This window comes from Dermacentor silvarum, chromosome 9, assembly GCF_013339745.2.
Source record: "Dermacentor silvarum isolate Dsil-2018 chromosome 9, BIME_Dsil_1.4, whole genome shotgun sequence".
Classification (NCBI taxonomy): domain Eukaryota; kingdom Metazoa; phylum Arthropoda; class Arachnida; order Ixodida; family Ixodidae; genus Dermacentor; species Dermacentor silvarum.
Window position 1 is genome coordinate 57,728,197 of NC_051162.1, and position 13,917 is coordinate 57,742,113.

Genomic DNA, 13,917 nt, shown 5'->3' on the forward strand with positions numbered 1-13,917 from the left:
ACTTCAAGTAAATGCACATTGATGGGCGGTGTCTATTCATTATCCACCCCCGTGGTTGTAGTGATATTTCTACTTTTAATGTAAAATATTAAGTTTGCTGCTCAGACTCTTTTCAAACTTTATGGGATATTGATATATACCTACCGTGCGTATTGACCAAACAATTTATTTATGACTTCTTGCCGGTCCACCTCCCTAGTGAATACTGCATTTGACATTGAAATCCATAGGAGCATAAGGACTTCTCTTTGAGAGCAGAATGAATAGCAAGTAAAGTAACGACAGATATTACACCTAGTAGAAATGGATGGATGGATGGATGCAAAACTTTAATGAAAGTCCTGAAGTACGCGACTGAGCGCGCTGCGGGCCGCTCCCACGTTGGGACAGTCAGGCGATGCCCGACCGCCGCATCGTGGGCCCTCTGGAGCGCCCATAGTTGTGCCCCGGCATCGGGCCTCTTTATAGTGCAGAGCTACTTGTCCTCATTGATTTGTTCCGTGCCTCAGGTTTGTGGGGCGTCCCATGATGGACCCCATGTGAGCGGGGAACCACGTGAGAGTGTGGGTGGCGATGCTTTCACCGCCGAGGATGCGACAGGCTTCCTTACACACGGCGCCAACACTGAAGGCGTGGATGACATGATAAATTGCGCAATGTAGTTATAAAGATTTATTATCAACAAACATAATACCTTCAACCCGGATGGCGTTAGTCCAAAGTAAATACATGAAATATCCAATCGTTGGCTGTACAGAAGCAATGCCGTATAGACCAGATCACAGATCATACGGGCAAACCGGTAAGCTTTGTGTAACCTGCGGCCTTGCGCTTAAATGGGAATGGTAATGGCATCCATATGCCGTCCCATACCAACGGCCGTGTCAGCATTGCGAGCACCGCGGAGTCGCACTCGCCAAGAGGATGGCGTCATCATAGCGGCAGCGTTTAATATCTGTCGGCCATACGCACGCAGACACCGAGAACAGGCAGGTTCCCTTTCGCAGCCCTGTCGGCGCAGATTGGGTGTGTACGCGAATTATTGCACTGCCACGCACGATCCAGCGGGACGGCGCAATATTCTCCGGGTTCACACGCAAACACGCTGGCAAACGAGCTGGTCGAGCGGAGTGCATGCGAGCGAGAGGAGACATCAGCGACGCGTCGATGGTTCCGCTCGGGCGGCATAGCGCAACACGCTTCAAAGGACTCAGAAACGGTAGGCAAGGAGTTGTGCGCCAACTGGCCACACTGGAGTGGCGGTACGCTGTTGGTTGGGGAGTTAACCTTCGCTGACTTGTGGATTGAAGGCTTGAAGCGTGAGTGTTCTGTATCATAAAACGTCACCACTACGATGTTGCTTCATCTTTTTTTATTTATTGCCATCAGGACACACACTGTCGAGCGGGGTGCTCGAATGGGCTATTCAGTATTTCTGCTCACGGTGGCCGAGCTCGTATACAATCACGGAGCCCATCGCTCTTCTGCTCGAGCTGTTGTTTTTGCTGCTCTGAGTTATCTCAAAGTACATAGCCGTTCTGTGTCGTCAAACCTGTTTGAATTAGCTTAGAACTTAAGTAACGTCCACCAACCCCCCCCCCCCCCCGGAAGCTAGCAGTCCAAGTCAAAAAACAAAGCGAGTGCTGTCATACCAACGGTTATTCGTGATTATGCATCCCGCGACAGAGTAGGTGTATAAGGGAACCAGTTTCCTGCAAGAAATAAAATTTAGACATTACTGCACTGAGACAACTAAGACGTAAACACGTCCAACAGAAGTTGTGGCGATATCAATCAATTTGCTCCACCACAATGTGCCACAAGTGTCATGGTTGTTTTTTTTTCCTTTGATGAAATAAAAAAATCCAGCATAGTAATGTCGCCGCCGAGAAGCACAGTCTACGAGAGATGTAAAACAGTGGATGATATGCACTGGAGCATTCTAAAGACCTTTAGTGAAGACAGCGTCAGCAGATGTCTGAACCTTGACTGCTGTTCACTTGTGTACGTCCCCGCTACCGCTTATACTCGTTCGTAGGCCGCTGTGAGTGTCTGCTGCAACATATATTGCGTGTAAATCCGCGAGTGTCGTCGCCCACAGTACAGTGCCAGCTATCGCTCTTAGCACCTCGTAGATTGGAGAGAACTGCCATTTCTCTGATATCCAAAGGATGAATATCAACTATAGAGGAGTACACGTTCTAAAATTTGTAAGTCTGTATAAACGTCCTCGTATTACGACCAGGATAATGAAGGTTCTCAAAAGTGCGCTAATTAGGTTTTTCAAATGGACCAGGCACTCGGCGTCGCCATCTTTTCTGTTCACACTAAAAGTGTAAATGAGTGTCAACAAACGGCGCGGCCACAACACCGCACCATCGTAGATCACATTTCGTATCCTGCGCACTGGGTGAGTATTTGGTTGGGCGAAATTTCCTTAGGACAAACCGGAGGTACCTCTTCCAACGAAAAGACTCGAAACCACTCCATACATGACTCTCTACACACACACCGCTGAAGTAAGGAACGCATGCAGTCAATCATTAAGCAGCAGGCTCGGTGCATGCATATACAAGATAAAACATGTCATCGACGCCGCGAATCCACGCTTCTGCTACGCAGCAAGGCAGTTCACGAGTGGCAGAGCAATCGAGAAGAAATGCCACCCTAGGCTAGTCCGATCGAAGTGACAAATGCACTCGGCGTTACGTTCGATGGTCACCCAAGCGTAAGAAGTAGAAAGAAACTACCGAACAGAAACAGACACACGCGCACGTAGGCAAACACTCAACACACATACGCACACAAACACAGTCACGCACAAACAAACACCAATGGTTGGCCGCGTAGATTCGCCCTCAGACAAGCAGAACACGACTGCCGGTGCAATTCCTTTTGTCACTGCTGTCATAACTTCATTTCATTCCCTCCCCACGTCATGGCGTCATCGGTTGCGTCAACTGCGACAGGCGCGGAGACCTCTACCGCAAGAAAACTGCAACGACGCCTCTGTCCGCGAATTTCTTGCGCCACCCCCGACAGCGATAACAGACCAGGCGCAGAACTCTGCAGGCAGGCTTCACCGCATGCATTGCCCACAAGAGCGTAGTAAGAACGTGGACCCCGCAGCCGAGCAAGTATGCAAAGCTGTAGTTAGGGCCCGGAGAGAGGTAACAAAACAACAGGGCGGCTTAACGGTGTGTTGCACCTGATTTGAGCACAATAACTTTAGTAGCAGTCTCCGAGCTTTTTGCATAGATCGACGAAGCTTTTAGTGGGTAAACTTCTCCCAGCGGTAGTTGGATGTTAGCACTGGTGCACTTCAGTAGTTTTCCAGTAACTCTCTATTTTTACCTCCTTTTCTACTCTTCTCCAAACTGTTTTTTTTTAGGATTCCGCTCCCCTATTCTATTGAAATATATTTCTAGCCCCAAAACAATATATGGCCCTATGCAAAGTAGCCTGTCAGTGGTCATATCCAAGCCAGCAGAAATATGTGCCTTCCAAGAAAAAGTATCTCTCCCTCTCTCTCTGTCTCTGCGGCTTTCTCTTCCGATGCTCCGTTTACCACGTGACAACCAGCAAATGTTTTCTATAGAGACATATATTTTTATTATCCATGAAATCTTTAATATAGTTATTTCGGTATATACGTAACGTTTGGGCGTGTTCGTTAGTGTGGTTGCGATCGTAAATTGTGATGGTATGGCGTAGAATGATAGAAAATTAGGAATCTGAAAGGACAGGTGTATCTCTTCCCACGTCGCGTCTCTGTGCTTCTGCGAAACACTTCAACAGGAGAACTTGGGTGAATAAGGGAGCCAAGCGTGCAAGGTTTGTCGAGCCACAACGCTTCTTGATTGTTCGCGCTGATAGCTTGCACAGAGCTTACTTTTTTTTTTTCGCCATCTATTTCGTTCCGTACAATGTTTGGGTGAAGTGGGTGCTGATTCGTCTACAAAACATTAGTCTGCGCCTGTCGTCTAACGTCGACGCTGAGACCTTAGAGGAAAATGCCAAGCGAACCTCGTTCCATCGTAACAGTTGCCAGATGGAGCCATCATACTTTTCACTCCAAGAACTTGTTTGTTTATCGGTCCCAAATCGAAAAGGGGGTGGGAGGGGCGGGGGTGGCAGCGGCCAGATGGGGTACAGGCGCAATTTTCTTGTTCGGGGTCTATCCCGACTGTCACCGCCGCATCGCCATCGAAACGAAATACAAAAAAAAACTAACATTTTGTACCGTGCATTCGTCTCCGGTAAAAAAAAGAAAAAAAAAGATAGGCGGTAGAAATTAATACGCGGGACACCCACCTGGCGTGCCTCATAATAAAATGATGGTTTATGAAAGTGAAACCATAAAACCCCGAACTTAATAATGGAAACAGCAAGTGTGAAAATGTAGTTTACTGTGCAATTCAACTGGTAAGAGCCCATTCAAACGCGCCTACCTTGCTTACGTAACATTCGGTATACGAGATTCTACACAGATGAAGTAAGCGACAACGAAGCTTCTGAGGCGGAACAAACACTGGTCGCGCGCAGGCTGGATGGAAGAGTTATTTTTCGGCGCAGCGAAGAGACTGTGATGCCCTCTGCTTTACCGATCGATTAAGGTAAACACCGTCGATGAAGAACGCCATGAACGGCCAAACTTCGCACTTGCCAAGGAGTTCACCTTTGCGACAACGAGCGCAATCGTTAATCAGATGTTCTTTGTTAAGCGCACGCGTGCTCTGTTGACACATCGCTATCAGATATGAGGAACTATCGTGACGAAAGTTAGTTAGAGTGTGCCCAGTGCTTGGGCGTCAGAAATCAGGACAAACGATCATTTAGTATACATAAACTTTATTTTTAACACATTAAAGTTCTTCCTTCTTTCTGGGGTTTTGCATACCAAAACCAGTTCTGATTATGAGGCACGCCGTAGTGGAGGGCTGCGGATGAATTTCGACCACCTGGGGTTGTTTAACGTGCACTACAAAGCAAGCACAAGGGTGTTTTTGCATTTCGCCTCAATCGAAATGCAGCCGCCGCGGCCGGGATTCGATCCCGCGATCAGCAGCGCAACGCCTTAGCTGACTGAGCCACCACGGCGGGTCACAATAAAGTTGTCTGTGTGCCTTCCTTTTAAAGCGAAGCTTTATATGTCTAGGTGAAATCGTGTATGGCTAGGCGAAATCGCCTGTGTACAGAAAACTATCATGATCAGCATAGGCTCGAGCGTCATCGTCTTCTACCGCAACTGACTCGTTGGCGCACCTCGGGTTGCGCTCGTGCTTGGCACGCGCTCGTGCCACTCTTGTGTCGTCATAATGGGGAGGCCACGTTTGCGGGGGTATGAGCCGTTGCTTAAGGGGGTAGGAGCCATTCATGGCCTTACGTAACGGACAGATGTAATTTTCAAGCAATTTAATTTTGAACAATCGCAAGGGGCAATGGCGGACGAATGCTGCTAACCACGCCGCCGAGCAAACTTGAGACATCGAACGCAAGCGACAACGGCAGACTGCGGGCATACCGTCAGTGACGTCGTTCTCTCCGTCGCAGCAGAACGAGTGTGCAACCTCATAATTGAGAAATACTTTAACGAACCCTCGGGAATAACCCAATGGTAAACACCGGGGCCGCTCGTTTCAGCTTCGCTGGTTAACCATCTTCACGGAGTGGAAATGCCCATGAAATGTTTCATTTTACATATTATTCGCGAAAGAAAAGCTACAACTCACGTCGCGTGTACGTGTTTGAGGAGCACATGTGGTATCTCTAATGAACTTGCTTGTTCACAATGCTGAAGAGCTAGAAGACGTCCCTGGTATTTTAAGGAAACTTGAAGGCCATAATTCATAACTCTAAAAATACTTTCGTAAAAGTGTGCCTTTTTTTCTGAGCCAATCAGTTATTGTTTCGATTACCGACTTGTACATGTGGTATTGGTGACTTGGACACTGTAATTTGAATGCATTTACAGTATTAGGCATGTGCGAATATTGGAAGTCAAATTTCTAAGGCGAATATTCGAGCCAAGATATCATTTATCTGAATTTGAATAATCCCTTCAATTATGTAAGCCATAAAAACATCTATTGGAAGGCTCGAGGGAGAAAGCATATTCGATGTGAGGACTGTCCCGAATGATTCTCCTGAAGGATAGCTGCGGTTGTTGGCACGGGCGCCAGTTTCTAGGTGAGCTCATTGGGCAAATTACTTTTGCTCAGTAATTTCCAGTTGTTCAATAAAAATCGATCGCTTTAAGGCATGCTATATAAACATTTGTTCATGTTTATATTTGTCCAGTCTCATTCACTATAATAATGTCCCTTTAATAACATGTGTAATGCTGTTATATTCCACTTGTCTAATTCATCGAGCACAGCACTGTACGCACCTGTCATCATCCCGTATGCCCCTTGTTTCATTACTATCATTGCCGTGGTGCCTTAGATGATTTAAAGCAGTTTTAATGCGATTAGTAATATTTGCCTCCTTCAAGCATTTCGAGTCTTTCTATCTATCTGCATGCTTCTATATCTATTCATTGATCTATATATCTAACTAACCTCTTATGCCAACCCAGTGTCTCAAGTTGTCTGCAAGCTTGGCCCACTCATGTGTGTTCCTGGTCGTGATGCCATCGTGGTCGTTCCACCGGCGTAATCAGAGCTTCGTCATCTGACTCTCGTTAGGCCGTCGTCATCGCGTCTTCCTCGCTGACCCAGTGGCCCAAGTTTCGTAATAGCTTGGGCCACTACGTCGTCATCGTTGTCATTACAGCCTTGCCATCCAACTCTCGTCGCGCCGGCATCGTCACACGGCATCGTCATCGTACAGTCGTCATCTATTCACTGTCATACCGTCGTTGTGACGCAGTCGTTGTCGTTCGAGCTTTGTGATCCGACTTTCGTCATCGTAATCTGATTATCCTCATATCGTTATCGCCATAACGACGTCGTCGTCTTGCCCTTGCGGCCGTTCCATCAGCTTCATTCAAGCGTCATCTGGATGGCGTGATGCCGTGTCGTAGCACAGTCGTTGTCGTCGTTATGCCGTCGCCATCACTTCAGAGTGGTCGTCATGCTACCTTCGTCATACCACATCTGTCGTTCAATCAACGTCATTCTTCCTTCGTCATTCTCTCGTAACCATGCTGCCTCCATTCAATCGTGATTATGCCACCGTTTTCGCGCATACCTTGTCATACTATCGCCACCCCGCCACGGTCGTCGTGCCGTAGCCATCCCTACAGCCTCCTCGTACGGTTTTTTGTCGTAATGTCGTCATCATACACCTCGTCGCCATCCCGTTCTCATCGTGTCATCATCGTCACGTCTTCGTTCTTAAACCATCGCCGTCATTTATGAATCGTCATCTCTTTTTCGCAAAGGCCGCCATCGTTATACCCCCTTTGCCATTCCCTCGACATCAATCTTTCTTCGTCATTTTATCGTCTTTACTGTGTCATTATACAGTAGTCTTCATGCCGTCATACGTGGAAACTCAGTGACGCAGAAGAGTGGGCTGATACAGTTGATAGTGTATGACGCATATAGCCACAGTTGTCGAAGTTTCAGAATAAGCACTACTGATTTTAAGTCAACGTCACTTCAACAATATGGTGTGTCGCAATAATACGTGAACGCTAATCGCATTACCGTCGACGACCATCGTGATATGGATTCTGCCATATTTTTTTTTCATTTACAATGTCCTTAGTTATTCGGACATCTGATTGATAACGTTACCTTGTGAATGTGTCACTGTATAAAAACCCGATTCCCTTTTTTTTTAGTAACCGACTCCTCACAAACATACTATTTGATGTGGCGTTGGAAATGAGCAAATATTCGATATCCAATTTGATAGTCGGGAGTCGTTTTTATCAAATATTTCTATTCGATGCGGTATGGAAATGTTACCATTTGGACACCCGTATTCGAAATTGTTCTTGCTGCGGTGTTCCGTAGCGTCTTTATTTGGAGGACTCGTAAAATTTTAGCGTATACAAACGTCATCTTTGAGACACTAGAGCGCCAGACGCACGCTACATGATGGCAGATGAGTCCTGTATCCGTGCTTGTGCGCGGGGCTCTCCCATTCGGTCCATGTATTCATCTTGCTTTTAGCGCTCTCATACAGCCTAATTTCACACTGCTTCGCTGGATAAACCACAGCGCAATAAACACGCCAGTGTACGGGCAAAATGGGTATGATTGGGAAACACAGACGCAAATGCAGCTTGTTTGCATGCAAAAATATAATGGAAAGCTCACAAGCACGTCTACATGGTCGGCGGACATGGTTGGCAGTCGTTTCGCCCCCTTCACGAATCAGCACTCAATTTACGCGTGGTTGTTAAGCAGGCCTGTAGCCCAACTAACCAAAATGAACACAATGGTTGAAATGGGTTACACTAATAATGTTGTAGTTCATACGCTAGAGTGCTTTCAATTCCAATGCGCAAACGTACACTTATGCGTGAACCACTGTCGAGCTTCTGGTAGGAGACACACCTTCAGACATTAGGCGTCGCATCACGTGTCGTCTGTTCTTGCGTATGTGCTCGCGTACTTTGTCGTGTTTCAGGGAACCCTCCTGCGTCTGTGTGTGTGCTTTTTCAGAAGTGAACGTTACTCTTTTTATCGCCGCAGCAACATGGCCCAGCCAACCATTACAACTAACGCGTAACAACTAACTTTTTCAATGACTATTGTTGCCTCCGAATTTGCAAATGTCATTTCCACCATCCGAGTGATTTGGACAACGACGTAGATGTACAGTCCTTTCAAGCGTAAAAATAATTTAAAAAGAAATATCTCTTCCGCCTTTCAAACACACATGCCTTACCGTTGCATTCATACTGCGATAATGAAACGTAGACAAGATCTTCGCTAGTTAGTAGGAGATCGTTAAGTAAAGTGCTATGCGTGGAAGTGAATTACTGGCCGTCACTATGCTACTGGAGCACCTTCGGTAGAAATGTAGTAGCCGTAAAAATTGCCTATTACGTCGTACTTGTCGAAAGAGTCGCCTAACGCAGAAGCTTTTCACATTTATTTCCAATCAGCACAAGCTTTCTCGCTGTGGCCATCAATGAATGCGGATCCCGGTCAAGCCCTGACTGAATAAAAAAAATTCGTACTATGACATTGTAAGTGGATATAGACTGAAGCTCATTCTATGTAAGCAGTATATTATGCAACACTAGAGAAAGCACCACTACGACAAAATTTTTTCACGGCCAGGCTTTTGTTGGACACCGGAAAGAAATTATCATCTATACAGAAAACATTTAAAAAAATTAGTGTGGTTTAGCTTTGGTTAACCCTGGTTGATAACGAAAGCTTCACTGCCCTGGCTAGGCCCATCGTCGAGCTGTGGCCAAGGTGTGGTTTCGCAATGCTATACAGACATGTTTGCAATTAATACAGTGTTCATTCATCATTTCTTATGCCCATGAAGGCACTGCGGTGATCAGTAAAGTAGTGAGACTTGGTTGCCACTCACAGCGGGGCCCAAACCTAATCGGGCAACGGCGGCAATGACTCCTTTCAGGGCTCCGTAAAGGCCGTCACGTTGTGTGTCATATAGTGCGACGTAGTGTGAACGCGCGCACACGTTATGTCACGTTGGCGAGAACAACAGCGGCTATAGTTCGACCGATGGTTCGGTGTACTGGCGCCGCCAACGTAACCGGACGCGCAGCCAATGCGCTCCGACATGCCCGGCATCTGATGACGCTCGCTCGCGTGCCAATGACGTCGGACTATAAACGCGCCTTAATGCTCTCTTGTGGTTTGACCTCTAGCTCTCAAGGTGAAAACTGTTGAGTCGCTGACGGCTGCCCGAGGTAGCGTAATGAAGCTTTCGCTTCAAAAGTAACAATGCATTCGAATGAGAACGTCAAGTAATTGAATGAATGCCGCTTGAGCACGCAGGCTTTCGCTTTCACCCTCTTTTGCGTTTGCTAAAGTGGCTGTCAAATTTTTCTCTCGCACTTTTAATATTTAGTTTGAGAATATTTAACATAAAATGCACGCGCTGCCGGTGTTTTGTTTCATGATATTTGCTTGTGGGCTGTCATACTCAAACATCCGAGGAATAAGTTTGTAAGTAATGCAAGACAAAGTATGAGCAACGATAACGTCAGACTATAAACGCACCTTAATGCTCTCTTGTGGTTTGACCTTTAGCTCTCAAGGTAGAAAAAATGTCACAGTTTCACCCTAAGGGTGAAGCAATGAATGCGATAGCAACACAGCAATGTCATACGAAGTAAGGTGAGCGGCTTTGGTAGCAATGTGAATTGTAGTAAACATGAGCTGATTAAGTAAGCAGGTGTGCTGCGGCGTAAGTAGACCGACATGAAGAGAGACTCGATGACCACGAGAAGGCGCGTGTGAAACGGTGGTGTTGATGAGAAGCGCTGCCCGTGGGCAGCGCGTGCGAAGGGACACACCTGTAGCGCTGCACTGCCGATCCGGGCAGCATTACATGTGTAGCGCGCGTTGGAAAATGTGGCCCGACTATTACTAACTGTGGTGTGAGCGCGCGCAAACAAACATCAATAGATCACACTGAATGACTGCAGACAACGACTCTCAAAACGCTGGCAGCAAGCGCATATACGCCGCAGCGGGCGAAGGTACGTGCGGTCTATCGCTTCAACGGAAACTGAGCGGCGAATGCACAGCGCATAAAGGTCAGAGCCGTGTGGAGATAAGAGACGGTGCGAGCGAGCAACGAGTGCGGTTGTTGGCAGAGTAGAAATGCGCCCCCCCCCCCCCCGCTCCCTCCGGCGCTCGCTTCCCGCTTCCTTGCTTGCGCGTGGAAGATTGAGTGCGTTCGCTCTCCGTGACAGCGTGCGTCCCCGCACGCTTCCGCTCGGGCATACGGCGCGCGGCGAAGATTTTATCTATACGGAACCTCACGGCGACGGCGACGGCGACGCCGACCGCAGAAATCCGGTGGAAGTGTCCATATAATTGCTATCGCAATAAAATGTTGAGTCGCCGACGGCTGCCCGAGGTAGCGTAATGAAGCTTTCGCTTCAAAAACACCCACGTGATAGCGACACTGGGACCAAAACGGTGGTGTATTTTCTCCGCTGCTAATCGATCTAGCAAATTTGAGTTTAGCCAATGCACATGGAAGCACTGCATCATACTACCAGGACCCTCGAATGTCAACGTTCTTTGAAGCTAAGCTGCCCGTTCGCCTAAAACCGTTCATAAAAACAGCGTTCAGCACAGAAGCTGTTCCATCACTAAACAAGAAATAAGGGAAGGCCATAGGAAGGAAGAAGCAACCAAACGCAAATAATAGCTACTTCAAGTTGATTTAATAAATGTCTGCGCTTTACACGTATATAAATCGGTCCGCCTTTCGGGGGCTGTTTTCCCCAGACTGGCGTTGCAGTAATTAAATGAACGCGATACGTAGCGACCCAGGGGAAGTTAGCCATGGTAGGCACAGCGCACGCGCTGTAAGATTTGTATTCCTTTTTACTTCATTTTCCGGGAGCGCTTACAGCTCTGCTGCCACGCCGGGAGCTCGAGCAACATACTTGCGATTCCCGACAACGCAATTACTTCCCGGACGCGGAAAAATCAGGAAGATGAGGTTGATTAGAACGGCGCACAAGGTTCCACACCTAGCCAGAAAGCTGCCATTAGAATTCCTGTAGCGTGCAGTCGGTAACGCGGCCGAGACGAAATTAAGGTTGGAGGAAGAGAAATTACAGAAGACAGTCAAGTGTCTGTCATGGGGCACCGTGCTTCACACCGAAAGGAACTTTCTAAACATAGAACACCCGACCACAGCAGACGAGATAAGTGCAGGCGTGCGGAAAGCGCTTCAGTTTTTTTTTTTTTCTTGTCTGCTCGCTTCTTTATTTACTGAAGAAGAAAAAGAAGAAACACTAATAGACTGAGAAAACAACAGGTATATAAACACACCTAATAGGTTGCGGTGCTTTAGAAATGAAGCGAACAACCATGTCAAATATAAAAATGTCAGTGGGATGAGAAAAAAAAAATGTTTTCCGGCAGACGTTTTGGAAAAGGTCAACACGATGGAAGCCGAAGTTGTACCGAAACGTTAACGAAGTATGCTAGGAAGCAGAGTAACGTTGTTGACTTTAGCGAATTTCCGTGAGCAGATATGCGAAACTGATAATGTTTCGGCTCTCGGCGTATTTTGGTGCCATGTAAAAGGCGTGCCACGCTTTCGAGAAAGAGAGGTTGCCGAGCGATGGTCGAGATGTGGAACCAGCGCGAGAACAGCTGTTTTGTTATTTGTTTTTGTTTTTTCGCAGGCGTACGGTGAGGTCTCAGTAAACGAAAAAACGAAACGTCGCACAGAAGAAGCCCCGGGAAGAAAATGCGCCACGTCGACATTGTATTTCACTCACACTATTGGAGCATTTGTGTGTACACAACTGATAGAGCGCAGCTGAACAAACATGGTTACATGTAAATAAAGAAAGGAGAAATAACGGAACATAATGTTGTTTTTAGAAACGTGGTTCTTGAAAAAATGGCATTGCGCAATATAACAGTGGGAGAATCGATAGCTAATAACTTGCACTCTTAATTGTCACCCATTGAGAAAAGAAGCATTGTCATGCCAGACTCCAGCGTTCAATTATCCGTTCAGATTGCTCTTTGAAACTTGGAGTAAGGCCGCTCAAGTGATTTCTTTTTGTGAACTGCTATCTGGTTAACCTGCACCGCTCTTGGTGATGGAATAAACCAAAGCGATGAGACATCGCGTGACCATGGCTGTGGTTAGAAACCAGTGGCGCACCGAAGGGGGGGGGGGGGGGGTTCGGGGGTTGTAACCCCTCCCCCCTGAGGCCGACTTATCCCCCCCCCCCCTTTTGTTTAACCCCTTTTCTTTCCTTGCGCATTTGAGTACTGCGACTAAGATGTAAGACGCGCAATCGTCTGCACACTCGCAAAAAGCGCATTTTTTGACAATTTCCCGCGAAGAAATTGAAATTAGTGGTGTTTAGATGGTATTCGCAAACTGTCAACACCCCCCTGGCGGAGATCCTGGGTGCGCTACTGCTAGAAACAAATTCAGTGGCGTATTATGCAACACTTGAGCAAAAGCCATTATGGGTAAATTTTGCACGACCACGCTTTGTCCTTGGTGTCATTGTGATTGGGCTTTACGATACGACTATATATATATATATATATATATATATATATATATATATAGATAGATATATATATTGTGAGACGCCGACCGATGCGATGCCGTTATTTCCGAGCAGCCGCCCGAAGCAGAGACGAAGCACCGCGCGAGACAAAAGATGATGAGTCCTGTGTACTGATGACGACGACGATATGCACAAATAGCGCTCACACAAGATGATGAGTCGTTTGTGCAGATGACGACGACGATATGTCCAAAATGCGCTCACAATATATATATATATATATATATATATACACTCCTGATGAAGGTCGTACTAGAGCACTGCACGGGCCCGGACCGGCACGCGGGCCGGGCCGGGCCATCCCAAACGTTTGTCGGCGGGCTCGGGCTTGAGGCCGCGGGCCCGGGCCGGACTCGGGCTTGAAGCCACGGGCCCGGGCCAGACTCAGGCCCGCTCATTGAAGGGCCTAGGTAGGCCTTCGAGCACACTCGACCATTATGCATTGCATGGTTCAAAGCATACTGTGCCAAGCTGAAGTGACGCGTGCAAGATGACTGTCGCCATCATCATCAGCCTATATTTATTTACACTGCAGGACGAAGGCCTCTCCCTGTGATCTCCAATTAACCCTGTCTTGCGCTAGCTGATTCCAATTTGCACCTGCGAATTTCCTAACTTCATCACCCCACCTAGTTTTCTGCCGTCCTGGACTGCGCTTCCCGTCTCTTGGTATCCATTCTGTAGCTCTA